A 14,706-nucleotide genomic window follows, 5' to 3' on the forward strand; every position below is an offset into this window, starting at 1 on the left:
TATAAAATAAAATAAATTATTCCTTGAAGTGGAGGTAATATTTCCTTAAAGGCTGTAACATTAAATGCAATTTTGGAAAATACAGCACCTACTGTAGTTGAGGTTTATGTAAAATGAAGTTATAATGATTTATAAGCTAGTCTTTCCATGTGATTGAAAAGCAACACGTAGTTGGCAGGATTTGAACCTACGCGGGGAGACCCCAATGGATTTCAAGTCCATCGCCTTAACCACTCGGCCACAACTACCTTACTTGTGGCATAGTTCAAAAATTTGAGCTCAATAATAAATAATCATATTTCTAGTTGAAATAAATTACCAATGCAATTTTACACAGGTTTTTTTTGCTATATTAGCAGATACACTTTGGCAAATATAATAGCTGATATAAATTAATGTAAAATGTAGGCGTCAAGGACATTTAATCTTGTGCATTATGAAACAGTCCATCACCTCATGCACTTGGCCACAGCTACCTAAACAGTACAGACATAATAACTTGGTGTTAAAAATTTATAGTTTTTTTTTAATTTGCTGAAATGGAGGTAACATGTTACAACATTTCATTAAAAGTTGTAACTTTAAAATCCATTTTGGAAAATTTAGCACCTAGTGGAGTTATATGGAAAAGTAAGTTTTAATGATTTAGAAGTTTAAATTTACATTTGATTGAAAGTTACATGTAGTTGGCAGGATTTGAACCTGCGCGGTGAACCCCCAATGGATTTCAAGTCCATCGCCTTAACCACTCAGCCACAACTACCTGACTAGCAGTTTACCGAAAACATTGAGAGCAGATATATTGTTTCAGATTTCTAGTTGGCAGAAAAAAACAATAGACTTTTTCTCATTTTGTTTTTATATTAATACTTAAACTTTGCAAAAAATAATAGCTAGTATAGACTCATTTAAGTGTCAAGGACATTTACTCTTAAGCTTAGTGAAACATAAATCAGAGTCTTAGAGCAACATTTTAAATGCACTGTTTATGTAAAATGCATTGCATGTTTCCTTGATATTTCATCAAATAGTTATTATTTAAGATGGATACAATTTTTCATTGGTGTCATTCTTTTTTTTATTTGGATTTTTACAAATGACACTCTCCAATCCCATTATCAGTTCATTAGCATACATATTTCTGCAGATTTAAGTCCAGTTGGAAAGTATCTGCATGCATGTGTTGCCATAGAAAATATTTACATATAGTCTTATGCATGTTCTTATAAATACAGGAAAGTATTCATATTCTAAAAGTACCTGGTTTAGAAAGAAATCCATTGTGAAAAATGATGTTGATTATCTAAGATTTGTTCAATTCTTCAATAAAACATTCTTTGGATTTCTTCACCTTGATTGTATATTATGTTTGCAACAAGCTTTAAAAACTTCACATATCTGGCAGGATTTGATTTTGAATGGGTATACCCTAATGGAGAATGAGTTCATTACCTCAACCACGTGGCCAAAGTTACCTGAACAATGTCGACATAATAAACTACTGTTATAAAATAAAATAAATTATTCCTTGAAGTGGAGGTAACGTGTTACAATATTTCCTTAAAGGCTGTAACATTAAATGCAATTTTGGAAAATACAGCACCTACTGTAGTTGAGGTTTATGTAAAATGAAGTTATAATGATTTATAAGCTAGTCTTTCCATGTGATTGAAAAGCAACACGTAGTTGGCAGGATTTGAACCTACGCGGGGAGACCCCAATGGATTTCAAGTCCATCGCCTTAACCACTCGGCCACAACTACCTTACTTGTGGTATCGTTCAAAAATTTGAGCTCAATAATAAATAATCATATTTCTAGTTGAAATAAATTACCAATGCAATTTTACACAGGTTTTTTTTGCTATATTAGCAGATACACTTTGGCAAATATAATAGCTGATATAGATTAATGTAAAATGTAGGCGTCAAGGACATTTAATCTTGTGCATTATGAAACAGTCCATCACCTCATGCACTTGGCCACAGCTACCTGAACAGTACAGACATAATAACTTGGTGTTAAAAATTTATAGTTTTTTTTTAATTTGCTGAAATGGAGGTAACATGTTACAACATTTCATTAAAAGTTGTAACTTTAAAATCCATTTTGGAAAATTTAGCACCTAGTGGAGTTATATGGAAAAGTAAGTTTTAATGATTTAGAAGTTTAAATTTACATTTGATTGAAAAGTTACACGTAGTTGGCAGGATTTGAACCTGCGCGGGGAACCCCCAATGGATTTCGAGTCCATCGCCTTAACCACTCGGCCACAACTACCTGACTAGCAGTTTACCGAAAACATTGAGAGCAGATATATTGTTTCAGATTTCTAGTTGGCAGAAAAAAACAATAGACTTTTTCTCATTTTGTTTTTATATTAATACTTAAACTTTGCAAAAAATAATAGCTAGTATAGACTCATGTAAGTGTCAAGGACATTTACTCTTAAGCTTAGTGAAACATAAATCAGAGTCTTAGAGCAACATTTTAAATGCACTGTTTATGTAAAATGCATTGCATGTTTCCTTGATATTTCATCAAATAGTTATTATTTAAGATGGATACAATTTTTCATTGGTGTCATTCTTTTTTTTATTTGGATTTTTTACAAATGACACTCTCCAATCCCATTATCAGTTCATTAGCATACATATTTCTGCAGATTTAAGTCCAGTTGGAAAGTATCTGCATGCATGTGTTGCCATAGAAAATATTTACATATAGTCTTATGCATGTTCTTATAAATACAGGAAAGTATTCATATTCTAAAAGTACCTGGTTTAGAAAGAAATCCATTGTGAAAAATGATGTTGATTATCTAAGATTTGTTCAATTCTTCAATAAAACATTCTTTGGATTTCTTCACCTTGATTGTATATTATGTTTGCAACAAGCTTTAAAAACTTCACATATCTGGCAGGATTTGATTTTGAATGGGTATACCCTAATGGAGAATGAGTTCATTACCTCAACCACGTGGCCAAAGTTACCTGAACAATGTCGACATAATAAACTACTGTTATAAAATAAAATAAATTATTCCTTGAAGTGGAGGTAACGTGTTACAATATTTCCTTAAAGGCTGTAACATTAAATGCAATTTTGGAAAATACAGCACCTACTGTAGTTGAGGTTTATGTAAAATGAAGTTATAATGATTTATAAGCTAGTCTTTCCATGTGATTGAAAAGCAACACGTAGTTGGCAGGATTTGAACCTACGCGGGGAGACCCCAATGGATTTCAAGTCCATCGCCTTAACCACTCGGCCACAACTACCTTACTTGTGGCATAGTTCAAAAATTTGAGCTCAATAATAAATAATCATATTTCTAGTTGAAATAAATTACCAATGCAATTTTACACAGGTTTTTTTTGCTATATTAGCAGATACACTTTGGCAAATATAATAGCTGATATAGATTAATGTAAAATGTAGGCGTCAAGGACATTTAATCTTGTGCATTATGAAACAGTCCATCACCTCATGCACTTGGCCACAGCTACCTAAACAGTACAGACATAATAACTTGGTGTTAAAAATTTATAGTTTTTTTTTAATTTGCTGAAATGGAGGTAACATGTTACAACATTTCATTAAAAGTTGTAACTTTAAAATCCATTTTGGAAAATTTAGCACCTAGTGGAGTTATATGGAAAAGTAAGTTTTAATGATTTAGAAGTTTAAATTTACATTTGATTGAAAGTTACATGTAGTTGGCAGGATTTGAACCTGCGCGGGGAACCCCCAATGGATTTCGAGTCCATCGCCTTAACCACTCGGCCACAACTACCTGACTAGCAGTTTACCGAAAACATTGAGAGCAGATATATTGTTTCAGATTTCTAGTTGGCAGAAAAAAACAATAGACTTTTTCTCATTTTGTTTTTATATTAATACTTAAACTTTGCAAAAAATAATAGCTAGTATAGACTCATGTAAGTGTCAAGGACATTTACTCTTAAGCTTAGTGAAACATAAATCAGAGTCTTAGAGCAACATTTTAAATGCACTGTTTATGTAAAATGCATTGCATGTTTCCTTGATATTTCATCAAATAGTTATTATTTAAGATGGATACAATTTTTCATTGGTGTCATTCTTTTTTTTATTTGGATTTTTTACAAATGACACTCTCCAATCCCATTATCAGTTCATTAGCATACATATTTCTGCAGATTTAAGTCCAGTTGGAAAGTATCTGCATGCATGTGTTGCCATAGAAAATATTTACATATAGTCTTATGCATGTTCTTATAAATACAGGAAAGTATTCATATTCTAAAAGTACCTGGTTTAGAAAGAAATCCATTGTGAAAAATTATGTTGATTATCTAAGATTTGTTCAATTCTTCAATAAAACATTCTTTGGATTTCTTCACCTTGATTGTATATTATGTTTGCAACAAGCTTTAAAAACTTCACATATCTGGCAGGATTTGATTTTGAATGGGTATACCCTAATGGAGAATGAGTTCATTACCTCAACCACGTGGCCAAAGTTACCTGAACAATGTCGACATAATAAACTACTGTTATAAAATAAAATAAATTATTCCTTGAAGTGGAGGTAACGTGTTACAATATTTCCTTAAAGGCTGTAACATTAAATGCAATTTTGGAAAAAACAGCACCTACTGTAGTTGAGGTTTATGTAAAATGAAGTTATAATGATTTATAAGCTAGTCTTTCCATGTGATTGAAAAGCAACACGTAGTTGGCAGGATTTGAACCTACGCGGGGAGACCCCAATGGATTTCAAGTCCATCGCCTTAACCACTCGGCCACAACTACCTTACTTGTGGCATCGTTCAAAAATTTGAGCTCAATAATAAATAATCATATTTTTAGTTGAAATAAATTACCAATGCAATTTTACACAGTTTTTTTTTGCTATATTAGCAGATACACTTTGGCAAATATAATAGCTGATATAGATTAATGTAAAATGTAGGCGTCAAGGACATTTAATCTTGTGCATTATGAAACAGTCCATCACCTCATGCACTTGGCCACAGCTACCTGAACAGTACAGACATAATAACTTGGTGTTAAAAATTTATAGTTTTTTTTTAATTTGCTGAAATGGAGGTAACATGTTACAACATTTCATTAAAAGTTGTAACTTTAAAATCCATTTTGGAAAATTTAGCACCTAGTGGAGTTATATGGAAAAGTAAGTTTTAATGATTTAGAAGTTTAAATTTACATTTGATTGAAAAGTTACACGTAGTTGGCAGGATTTGAACCTGCGCGGGGAACCCCCAATGGATTTCGAGTCCATCGCCTTAACCACTCGGCCACAACTACCTGACTAGCAGTTTACCGAAAACATTGAGAGCAGATATATTGTTTCAGATTTCTAGTTGGCAGAAAAAAACAATAGACTTTTTCTCATTTTGTTTTTATATTAATACTTAAACTTTGCAAAAAATAATAGCTAGTATAGACTCATGTAAGTGTCAAAGACATTTACTCTTAAGCTTAGTGAAACATAAATCAGAGTCTTAGAGCAACATTTTAAATGCACTGTTTATGTAAAATGCATTGCATGTTTCCTTGATATTTCATCAAATAGTTATTATTTAAGATGGATACAATTTTTCATTGGTGTCATTCTTTTTTTTATTTGGATTTTTTACAAATGACACTCTCCAATCCCATTATCAGTTCATTAGCATACATATTTCTGCAGATTTAAGTCTAGTTGGAAAGTATCTGCATGCATGTGTTGCCATAGAAAATATTTACATATAGTCTTATGCATGTTCTTATAAATACAGGAAAGTATTCATATTCTAAAAGTACCTGGTTTAGAAAGAAATCCATTGTGAAAAATGATGTTGATTATCTAAGATTTGTTCAATTCTTCAATAAAACATTCTTTGGATTTCTTCACCTTGATTGTATATTATGTTTGCAACAAGCTTTAAAAACTTCACATATCTGGCAGGATTTGATTTTGAATGGGTATACCCTAATGGAGAATGAGTTCATTACCTCAACCACGTGGCCAAAGTTACCTGAACAATGTCGACATAATAAACTACTGTTATAAAATAAAATAAATTATTCCTTGAAGTGGAGGTAACGTGTTACAATATTTCCTTAAAGGCTGTAACATTAAATGCAATTTTGGAAAATACAGCACCTACTGTAGTTGAGGTTTATGTAAAATGAAGTTATAATGATTTATAAGCTAGTCTTTCCATGTGATCGAAAAGCAACACGTAGTTGGCAGGATTTGAACCTACGCGGGGAGACCCCAATGGATTTCAAGTCCATCGCCTTAACCACTCGGCCACAACTACCTTACTTGTGGCATAGTTCAAAAATTTGAGCTCAATAATAAATAATCATATTTCTAGTTGAAATAAATTACCAATGCAATTTTACACAGGTTTTTTTTGCTATATTAGCAGATACACTTTGGCAAATATAATAGCTGATATAGATTAATGTAAAATGTAGGCGTCAAGGACATTTAATCTTGTGCATTATGAAACAGTCCATCACCTCATGCACTTGGCCACAGCTACCTGAACAGTACAGACATAATAACTTGGTGTTAAAAATGTATAGTTTTTTTTTAATTTGCTGAATTGGAGGTAACATGTTACAACATTTCATTAAAAGTTGTAACTTTAAAATCCATTTTGGAAAATTTAGCACCTAGTGGAGTTATATGGAAAAGTAAGTTTTAAAGATTTAGAAGTTTAAATTTACATTTGATTGAAAAGTTACACGTAGTTGGCAGGATTTGAACCTGCGCGGGGAACCCCCAATGGATTTCGAGTCCATCGCCTTAACCACTCAGCCACAACTACCTGACTAGCAGTTTACCGAAAACATTGAGAGCAGATATATTGTTTCAGATTTCTAGTTGGCAGAAAAAAACAATAGACTTTTTCTCATTTTGTTTTTATATTAATACTTAAACTTTGCAAAAAATAATAGCTAGTATAGACTCATGTAAGTGTCAAGGACATTTACTCTTAAGCTTAGTGAAACATAAATCAGAGTCTTAGAGCAACATTTTAAATGCACTGTTTATGTAAAATGCATTGCATGTTTCCTTGATATTTCATCAAATAGTTATTATTTAAGATGGATACAATTTTTCATTGGTGTCATTCTTTTTTTTATTTGGATTTTTTACAAATGACACTCTCCAATCCCATTATCAGTTCATTAGCATACATATTTCTGCAGATTTAAGTCCAGTTGGAAAGTATCTGCATGCATGTGTTGCCATAGAAAATATTTACATATAGTCTTATGCATGTTCTTATAAATACAGGAAAGTATTCATATTCTAAAAGTACCTGGTTTAGAAAGAAATCCATTGTGAAAAATGATGTTGATTATCTAAGATTTGTTCAATTCTTCAATAAAACATTCTTTGGATTTCTTCACCTTGATTGTATATTATGTTTGCAACAAGCTTTAAAAACTTCACATATCTGGCAGGATTTGATTTTGAATGGGTATACCCTAATGGAGAATGAGTTCATTACCTCAACCACGTGGCCAAAGTTACCTGAACAATGTCGACATAATAAACTACTGTTATAAAATAAAATAAATTATTCCTTGAAGTGGAGGTAACGTGTTACAATATTTCCTTAAAGGCTGTAACATTAAATGCAATTTTGGAAAATACAGCACCTACTGTAGTTGAGGTTTATGTAAAATGAAGTTATAATGATTTATAAGCTAGTCTTTCCATGTGATTGAAAAGCAACACGTAGTTGGCAGGATTTGAACCTACGCGGGGAGACCCCAATGGATTTCAATTCCATCGCCTTAACCACTCGGCCACAACTACCTTACTTGTGGCATAGTTCAAAAATTTGAGCTCAATAATAAATAATCATATTTCTAGTTGAAATAAATTACCAATGCAATTTTACACAGTTTTTTTTTGCTATATTAGCAGATACACTTTGGCAAATATAATAGCTGATATAGATTAATGTAAAATGTAGGCGTCAAGGACATTTAATCTTGTGCATTATGAAACAGTCCATCACCTCATGCACTTGGCCACAGCTACCTGAACAGTACAGACATAATAACTTGGTGTTAAAAATTTATAGTTTTTTTTTAATTTGCTGAAATGGAGGTAACATGTTACAACATTTCATTAAAAGTTGTAACTTTAAAATCCATTTTGGAAAATTTAGCACCTAGTGGAGTTATATGGAAAAGTAAGTTTTAATGATTTAGAAGTTTAAATTTACATTTGATTGAAAAGTTACACGTAGTTGGCAGGATTTGAACCTGCGCGGGGAACCCCCAATGGATTTCGAGTACATCACCTTAACCACTCGGCCACAACTACCTGACTAGCAGTTTACCGAAAACATTGAGAGCAGATATATTGTTTCAGATTTCTAGTTGGCAGAAAAAAACAATAGACTTTTTCTTATTTTGTTTTTATATTAATACTTAAACTTTGCAAAAAATAATAGCTAGTATAGACTCATGTAAGTGTCAAGGACATTTACTCTTAAGCTTAGTGAAACATAAATCAGAGTCTTAGAGCAACATTTTAAATGCACTGTTTATGTAAAATGCATTGCATGTTTCCTTGATATTTCATCAAATAGTTATTATTTAAGATGGATACAATTTTTCATTGGTGTCATTCTTTTTTTTATTTGGATTTTTTACAAATGACACTCTCCAATCCCATTATCAGTTCATTAGCATACATATTTCTGCAGATTTAAGTCCAGTTGGAAAGTATCTGCATGCATGTGTTGCCATAGAAAATATTTACATATAGTCTTATGCATGTTCTTATAAATACAGGAAAGTATTCATATTCTAAAAGTACCTGGTTTAGAAAGAAATCCATTGTGAAAAATTATGTTGATTATCTAAGATTTGTTCAATTCTTCAATAAAACATTCTTTGGATTTCTTCACCTTGATTGTATATTATGTTTGCAACAAGCTTTAAAAACTTCACATATCTGGCAGGATTTGATTTTGAATGGGTATACCCTAATGGAGAATGAGTTCATTACCTCAACCACGTGGCCAAAGTTACCTGAACAATGTCGACATAATAAACTACTGTTATAAAATAAAATAAATTATTCCTTGAAGTGGAGGTAACGTGTTACAATATTTCCTTAAAGGCTGTAACATTAAATGCAATTTTGGAAAATACAGCACCTACTGTAGTTGAGGTTTATGTAAAATGAAGTTATAATGATTTATAAGCTAGTCTTTCCATGTGATTGAAAAGCAACACGTAGTTGGCAGGATTTGAACCTACGCAGGGAGACCCCAATGGATTTCAAGTCCATCGCCTTAACCACTCGGCCACAACTACCTTACTTGTGGCATAGTTCAAAAATTTGAGCTCAATAATAAATAATCATATTTCTAGTTGAAATAAATTACCAATGCAATTTTACACAGTTTTTTTTTGCTATATTAGCAGATACACTTTGGCAAATATAATAGCTGATATAGATTAATGTAAAATGTAGGCGTCAAGGACATTTAATCTTGTGCATTATGAAACAGTCCATCACCTCATGCACTTGGCCACAGCTACCTGAACAGTACAGACATAATAACTTGGTGTTAAAAATTTATAGTTTTTTTTTAATTTGCTGAAATGGAGGTAACATGTTACAACATTTCATTAAAAGTTGCAACTTTAAAATCCATTTTGGAAAATTTAGCACCTAGTGGAGTTATATGGAAAAGTAAGTTTTAAAGATTTAGAAGTTTAAATTTACATTTGATTGAAAGTTACACGTAGTTGGCAGGATTTGAACCTGCGTGGGGAACCCCCAATGGATTTCGAGTCCATCGCCTTAACCACTCGGCCACAACTACCTGACTAGCAGTTTACCGAAAACATTGAGAGCAGATATATTGTTTCAGATTTCTAGTTGGCAGAAAAAAACAATAGACTTTTTCTCATTTTGTTTTTATATTAATACTTAAACTTTGCAAAAAATAATAGCTAGTATAGACTCATGTAAGTGTCAAGGACATTTACTCTTAAGCTTAGTGAAACATAAATCAGAGTCTTAGAGCAACATTTTAAATGCACTGTTTATGTAAAATGCATTGCATGTTTCCTTGATATTTCATCAAATAGTTATTATTTAAGATGGATACAATTTTTCATTGGTGTCATTCTTTTTTTTATTTGGATTTTTTACAAATGACACTCTCCAATCCCATTATCAGTTCATTAGCATACATATTTCTGCAGATTTAAGTCCAGTTGGAAAGTATCTGCATGCATGTGTTGCCATAGAAAATATTTACATATAGTCTTATGCATGTTCTTATAAATACAGGAAAGTATTCATATTCTAAAAGTACCTGGTTTAGAAAGAAATCCATTGTGAAAAATGATGTTGATTATCTAAGATTTGTTCAATTCTTCAATAAAACATTCTTTGGATTTCTTCACCTTGATTGTATATTATGTTTGCAACAAGCTTTAAAAACTTCACATATCTGGCAGGATTTGATTTTGAATGGGTATACCCTAATGGAGAATGAGTTCATTACCTCAACCACGTGGCCAAAGTTACCTGAACAATGTCGACATAATAAACTACTGTTATAAAATAAAATAAATTATTCCTTGAAGTGGAGGTAACGTGTTACAATATTTCCTTAAAGGCTGTAACATTAAATGCAATTTTGGAAAATACAGCACCTACTGTAGTTGAGGTTTATGTAAAATGAAGTTATAATGATTTATAAGCTAGTCTTTCCATGTGATCGAAAAGCAAGACGTAGTTGGCAGGATTTGAACCTACGCGGGGAGACCCCAATGGATTTCAAGTCCATCGCCTTAACCACTCGGCCACAACTACCTTACTTGTGGCATAGTTCAAAAATTTGAGCTCAATAATAAATAATCATATTTCTAGTTGAAATAAATTACCAATGCAATTTTACACAGGTTTTTTTTGCTATATTAGCAGATTAGCAGATAGACTTTTTCTCATTTTGTTTTTATATTAATACTTAAACTTTGCAAAAAATAATAGCTAGTATAGACTCATTTAAGTGTCAAGGACATTTACTCTTAAGCTTAGTGAAACATAAATCAGAGTCTTAGAGCAACATTTTAAATGCACTGTTTATGTAAAATGCATTGCATGTTTCCTTGATATTTCATCAAATAGTTATTATTTAAGATGGACACAATTTTTCATTGGTGTCATTCTTTTTTTTATTTGGATTTTTTACAAATGACACTCTCCAATCCCATTATCAGTTCATTAGCATACATATTTCTGCAGATTTAAGTCCAGTTGGAAAGTATCTGCATGCATGTGTTGCCATAGAAAATATTTACATATAGTCTTATGCATGTTCTTATAAATACAGGAAAGTATTCATATTCTAAAAGTACCTGGTTTAGAAAGAAATCCATTGTGAAAAATGATGTTGATTATCTAAGATTTGTTCAATTCTTCAATAAAACATTCTTTGGATTTCTTCACCTTGATTGTATATTATGTTTGCAACAAGCTTTAAAAACTTCACATATCTGGCAGGATTTGATTTTGAATGGGTATACCCTAATGGAGAATGAGTTCATTACCTCAACCACGTGGCCAAAGTTACCTGAACAATGTCAACATAATAAACTACTGTTATAAAATAAAATAAATTATTCCTTGAAGTGGAGGTAACGTGTTACAATATTTCCTTAAAGGCTGTAACATTAAATGCAATTTTGGAAAAAACAGCACCTACTGTAGTTGAGGTTTATGTAAAATGAAGTTATAATGATTTATAAGCTAGTCTTTCCATGTGATTGAAAAGCAACACGTAGTTGGCAGGATTTGAACCTACGCGGGGAGACCCCAATGGATTTCAAGTCCATCGCCTTAACCACTCGGCCACAACTACCTTACTTGTGGCATCGTTCAAAAATTTGAGCTCAATAATAAATAATCATATTTCTAGTTGAAATAAATTACCAATGCAATTTTACACAGGTTTTTTTTGCTATATTAGCAGATACACTTTGGCAAATATAATAGCTGATATAGATTAATGTAAAATGTAGGCGTCAAGGACATTTAATCTTGTGCATTATGAAACAGTCCATCACCTCATGCACTTGGCCACAGCTACCTGAACAGTACAGACATAATAACTTGGTGTTAAAAATTTATAGTTTTTTTTTAATTTGCTGAAATGGAGGTAACATGTTACAACATTTCATTAAAAGTTGTAACTTTAAAATCCATTTTGGAAAATTTAGCACCTAGTGGAGTTATATGGAAAAGTAAGTTTTAATGATTTAGAAGTTTAAATTTACATTTGATTGAAAAGTTACACGTAGTTGGCAGGATTTGAACCTGCGCGGGGAACCCCCAATGGATTTCGAGTCCATCGCCTTAACCACTCGGCCACAACTACCTGACTAGGAGTTTACCGAAAACATTGAGAGCAGATATATTGTTTCAGATTTCTAGTTGGCAGAAAAAAACAATAGACTTTTTCTCATTTTGTTTTTATATTAATACTTAAACTTTGCAAAAAATAATAGCTAGTATAGACTCATGTAAGTGTCAAGGACATTTACTCTTAAGCTTAGTGAAACATAAATCAGAGTCTTAGAGCAACATTTTAAATGCACTGTTTATGTAAAATGCATTGCATGTTTCCTTGATATTTCATCAAATAGTTATTATTTAAGATGGATACAATTGTTGCTATATTAATACTTAAACTTTGCAAAAAATAATAGCTAGTATAGACTCATGTAAGTGTCAAGGACATTTACTCTTAAGCTTAGTGAAACATAAATCAGAGTCTTAGAGCAACATTTTAAATGCACTGTTTATGTAAAATGCATTGCATGTTTCCTTGATATTTCATCAAATAGTTATTATTTAAGATGGATACAATTTTTCATTGGTGTCATTCTTTTTTTTATTTGGATTTTTTACAAATGACACTCTCCAATCCCATTATCAGTTCATTAGCATACATATTTCTGCAGATTTAAGTCCAGTTGGAAAGTATCTGCATGCATGTGTTGCCATAGAAAATATTTACATATAGTCTTATGCATGTTCTTATAAATACAGGAAAGTATTCATATTCTAAAAGTACCTGGTTTAGAAAGAAATCCATTGTGAAAAATGATGTTGATTATCTAAGATTTGTTCAATTCTTCAATAAAACATTCTTTGGATTTCTTCACCTTGATTGTATATTATGTTTGCAACAAGCTTTAAAAACTTCACATATCTGGCAGGATTTGATTTTGAATGGGTATACCCTAATGGAGAATGAGTTCATTACCTCAACCACGTGGCCAAAGTTACCTGAACAATGTCGACATAATAAACTACTGTTATAAAATAAAATAAATTATTCCTTGAAGTGGAGGTAACGTGTTACAATATTTCCTTAAAGGCTGTAACATTAAATGCAATTTTGGAAAATACAGCACCTACTGTAGTTGAGGTTTATGTAAAATGAAGTTATAATGATTTATAAGCTAGTCTTTCCATGTGATCGGAAAGCAAGACGTAGTTGGCAGGATTTGAACCTACGCGGGGAGACCCCAATGGATTTCAAGTCCATCGCCTTAACCACTCGGCCACAACTACCTTACTTGTGGCATAGTTCAAAAATTTGAGCTCAATAATAAATAATCATATTTCTAGTTGAAATAAATTACCAATGCAATTTTACACAGTTTTTTTTTGCTATATTAGCAGATACACTTTGGCAAATATAATAGCTGATATAGATTAATGTAAAATGTAGGCGTCAAGGACATTTAATCTTGTGCATTATGAAACAGTCCATCACCTCATGCACTTGGCCACAGCTACCTGAACAGTACAGACATAATAACTTGGTGTTAAAAATTTATAGTTTTTTTTTAATTTGCTGAAATGGAGGTAACATGTTACAACATTTCATTAAAAGTTGCAACTTTAAAATCCATTTTGGAAAATTTAGCACCTAGTGGAGTTATATGGAAAAGTAAGTTTTAAAGATTTAGAAGTTTAAATTTACATTTGATTGAAAGTTACACGTAGTTGGCAGGATTTGAACCTGCGTGGGGAACCCCCAATGGATTTCGAGTCCATCGCCTTAACCACTCGGCCACAACTACCTGACTAGCAGTTTACCGAAAACATTGAGAGCAGATATATTGTTTCAGATTTCTAGTTGGCAGAAAAAAACAATAGACTTTTTCTCATTTTGTTTTTATATTAATACTTAAACTTTGCAAAAAATAATAGCTAGTATAGACTCATGTAAGTGTCAAGGACATTTACTCTTAAGCTTAGTGAAACATAAATCAGAGTCTTAGAGCAACATTTTAAATGCACTGTTTATGTAAAATGCATTGCATGTTTCCTTGATATTTCATCAAATAGTTATTATTTAAGATGGATACAATTTTTCATTGGTGTCATTCTTTTTTTTATTTGGATTTTTTACAAATGACACTCTCCAATCCCATTATCAGTTCATTAGCATACATATTTCTGCAGATTTAAGTCCAGTTGGAAAGTATCTGCATGCATGTGTTGCCATAGAAAATATTTACATATAGTCTTATGCATGTTCTTATAAATACAGGAAAGTATTCATATTCTAAAAGTACCTGGTTTAGAAAGAAATCCATTGTGAAAAATGATGTTGATTATCTAAGATTTGTTCAATTCTTC

At 31.7% G+C, this 14,706-nt stretch overlaps 19 non-coding genes across 19 annotated transcripts; all 19 read right to left on the reverse strand.

The window, feature by feature from the left end:
- Window positions 1-166: 166 nt before the first annotated feature.
- On the reverse strand, window positions 167-248 carry TRNAS-UGA (transfer RNA serine (anticodon UGA)). The gene has a single exon. It is a non-coding gene; the product is annotated as a tRNA-Ser (tRNA).
- Window positions 249-681: 433 nt separating this feature from the next.
- TRNAS-UGA (transfer RNA serine (anticodon UGA)) lies at window positions 682-763 on the reverse strand. Its single transcript has one exon. It is a non-coding gene; the product is annotated as a tRNA-Ser (tRNA).
- A 918-nt stretch (window positions 764-1,681) lies between these two features.
- On the reverse strand, window positions 1,682-1,763 carry TRNAS-UGA (transfer RNA serine (anticodon UGA)). The gene has a single exon. It is a non-coding gene; the product is annotated as a tRNA-Ser (tRNA).
- A 434-nt stretch (window positions 1,764-2,197) lies between these two features.
- Window positions 2,198-2,279, reverse strand: TRNAS-CGA (transfer RNA serine (anticodon CGA)). Its single transcript has one exon. It is a non-coding gene; the product is annotated as a tRNA-Ser (tRNA).
- Window positions 2,280-3,198: 919 nt separating this feature from the next.
- TRNAS-UGA (transfer RNA serine (anticodon UGA)) lies at window positions 3,199-3,280 on the reverse strand. Its single transcript has one exon. It is a non-coding gene; the product is annotated as a tRNA-Ser (tRNA).
- Window positions 3,281-3,713: 433 nt separating this feature from the next.
- On the reverse strand, window positions 3,714-3,795 carry TRNAS-CGA (transfer RNA serine (anticodon CGA)). Its single transcript has one exon. It is a non-coding gene; the product is annotated as a tRNA-Ser (tRNA).
- Window positions 3,796-4,714: 919 nt separating this feature from the next.
- TRNAS-UGA (transfer RNA serine (anticodon UGA)) lies at window positions 4,715-4,796 on the reverse strand. The gene has a single exon. It is a non-coding gene; the product is annotated as a tRNA-Ser (tRNA).
- Window positions 4,797-5,230: 434 nt separating this feature from the next.
- Window positions 5,231-5,312, reverse strand: TRNAS-CGA (transfer RNA serine (anticodon CGA)). The gene has a single exon. It is a non-coding gene; the product is annotated as a tRNA-Ser (tRNA).
- Window positions 5,313-6,231: 919 nt separating this feature from the next.
- On the reverse strand, window positions 6,232-6,313 carry TRNAS-UGA (transfer RNA serine (anticodon UGA)). Its single transcript has one exon. It is a non-coding gene; the product is annotated as a tRNA-Ser (tRNA).
- Window positions 6,314-6,747: 434 nt separating this feature from the next.
- TRNAS-CGA (transfer RNA serine (anticodon CGA)) lies at window positions 6,748-6,829 on the reverse strand. Its single transcript has one exon. It is a non-coding gene; the product is annotated as a tRNA-Ser (tRNA).
- Window positions 6,830-7,748: 919 nt separating this feature from the next.
- On the reverse strand, window positions 7,749-7,830 carry TRNAS-UGA (transfer RNA serine (anticodon UGA)). The gene has a single exon. It is a non-coding gene; the product is annotated as a tRNA-Ser (tRNA).
- Window positions 7,831-8,264: 434 nt separating this feature from the next.
- Window positions 8,265-8,346, reverse strand: TRNAS-CGA (transfer RNA serine (anticodon CGA)). The gene has a single exon. It is a non-coding gene; the product is annotated as a tRNA-Ser (tRNA).
- A 919-nt stretch (window positions 8,347-9,265) lies between these two features.
- Window positions 9,266-9,347, reverse strand: TRNAS-UGA (transfer RNA serine (anticodon UGA)). The gene has a single exon. It is a non-coding gene; the product is annotated as a tRNA-Ser (tRNA).
- Window positions 9,348-9,780: 433 nt separating this feature from the next.
- Window positions 9,781-9,862, reverse strand: TRNAS-CGA (transfer RNA serine (anticodon CGA)). Its single transcript has one exon. It is a non-coding gene; the product is annotated as a tRNA-Ser (tRNA).
- A 919-nt stretch (window positions 9,863-10,781) lies between these two features.
- On the reverse strand, window positions 10,782-10,863 carry TRNAS-UGA (transfer RNA serine (anticodon UGA)). The gene has a single exon. It is a non-coding gene; the product is annotated as a tRNA-Ser (tRNA).
- A 966-nt stretch (window positions 10,864-11,829) lies between these two features.
- Window positions 11,830-11,911, reverse strand: TRNAS-UGA (transfer RNA serine (anticodon UGA)). The gene has a single exon. It is a non-coding gene; the product is annotated as a tRNA-Ser (tRNA).
- A 434-nt stretch (window positions 11,912-12,345) lies between these two features.
- TRNAS-CGA (transfer RNA serine (anticodon CGA)) lies at window positions 12,346-12,427 on the reverse strand. The gene has a single exon. It is a non-coding gene; the product is annotated as a tRNA-Ser (tRNA).
- A 1,120-nt stretch (window positions 12,428-13,547) lies between these two features.
- Window positions 13,548-13,629, reverse strand: TRNAS-UGA (transfer RNA serine (anticodon UGA)). Its single transcript has one exon. It is a non-coding gene; the product is annotated as a tRNA-Ser (tRNA).
- Window positions 13,630-14,062: 433 nt separating this feature from the next.
- Window positions 14,063-14,144, reverse strand: TRNAS-CGA (transfer RNA serine (anticodon CGA)). Its single transcript has one exon. It is a non-coding gene; the product is annotated as a tRNA-Ser (tRNA).
- Window positions 14,145-14,706: the final 562 nt, after the last annotated feature.

The sequence above is a fragment of the Crinia signifera genome, chromosome 11 (genome assembly GCF_055691185.1).
Source record: "Crinia signifera chromosome 11, ASM5569118v1, whole genome shotgun sequence".
In the NCBI taxonomy this organism is placed as follows: Eukaryota; Metazoa; Chordata; class Amphibia; order Anura; family Myobatrachidae; genus Crinia; species Crinia signifera.